We start from the raw sequence: 1,166 nt of genomic DNA, 5'->3' as shown, positions 1-1,166 counted from the left end.
TGGCCCTTACCTAGGTTAAATTCCATCTGCCATTTCTCTGCCCATATCCATAACTGATCTGTATCCCTCTGCATCCTCTGGCAATATTCAAAAGTCTCCACAACTCCACCAATCTTTGCTTTGTCTGCAAATGCACTAACCCGGTCATCTTGACTCGACAATTTGGTGCGAGTGCAGAGTGATGATCAATAATTGTGACCAGTCAATGGAAAGACAGTGATCAAAAGGTTGAGTTGAGAATAAATTTCGGTAAGAATAGAACGCTTTGCAGAGTGAGGTCATAATCGAGCACAATGCCCATGGTCTTCCCCCTTCAATGAACTCTCATCTCAGTTTAATTCCACGTCCTCCCCTCCGAATGACTTATTTCTCTCCCTGGAAAGCGATGCCTTTTTGTGTGATGCGCCCCGACAATTCAAACCTATATTTTCATCTCCATGCAGTTTGCAGAGACTGAGAATATTGGAAAAGGAGAGGGGCAGTGGGCCGATTGATCCTGTTCTAATCATTCAATTTGATCACTCGTGATGATCCAACTCAGGCCACGGTTCCTTCAATCCTCATATTCATTGGGCCCTGGAGCCGAAAACAACAGTTATCTCCATCTCGACAACAGTCTGTGTTTTAATGTCAACTTCTATCCACGCCTCTGCATTCTGCAGGCCCTTCATTCTCTGGGTGAAGACATTTATTCTCAACCCTGTCCGAAATAGTTTATTTTACGCCATATTCTTAGACTGCGTGCCTCTGTCCAGAATATCCCTCTTTCTTTTACCTTGGCTAGTTGGAATGTTGTGGTTTCCTTTGATTCCACCTCATTTTCTTTTTTCGAAACGCCAGTGAATCCACACTTCGCCAATGCAATCTTTATTAATCCGTCAGTCTTGCTTTCCCAAGAAGCAGTTCACCAAATGATTGTTGCGGTTTCTCCATCGCCAGCGCTTTCTTCATCAGACAACGAAACAAAAAATACTCGCAAAGCTGCATCTCCTGTGCTGGCATTTTTAGTCCCTCTGTCTTTTACCGTGGGAGCTCTCAAAATCTGTTTCACTTGCCCACCCTCCCTATTTTCAATATCGTCATAAATTCGATCAATTCAGTTCCAAAGAATATTCTTCCTGGAATGCAAACTGTTAACTGATTCCATTGTCAGAAATGCTATCTGG

The sequence above is a fragment of the Chiloscyllium plagiosum genome, unplaced genomic scaffold, assembly GCF_037043375.1.
Source record: "Chiloscyllium plagiosum isolate Xiang-an unplaced genomic scaffold, Cpla_swu_hap1 HiC_scaffold_48, whole genome shotgun sequence".
NCBI lineage: Eukaryota > Metazoa > Chordata > Chondrichthyes > Orectolobiformes > Hemiscylliidae > Chiloscyllium > Chiloscyllium plagiosum.
The sequence above is the reverse complement of the archived record's forward strand: the minus strand, read 5'-3'. Positions refer to the sequence as shown.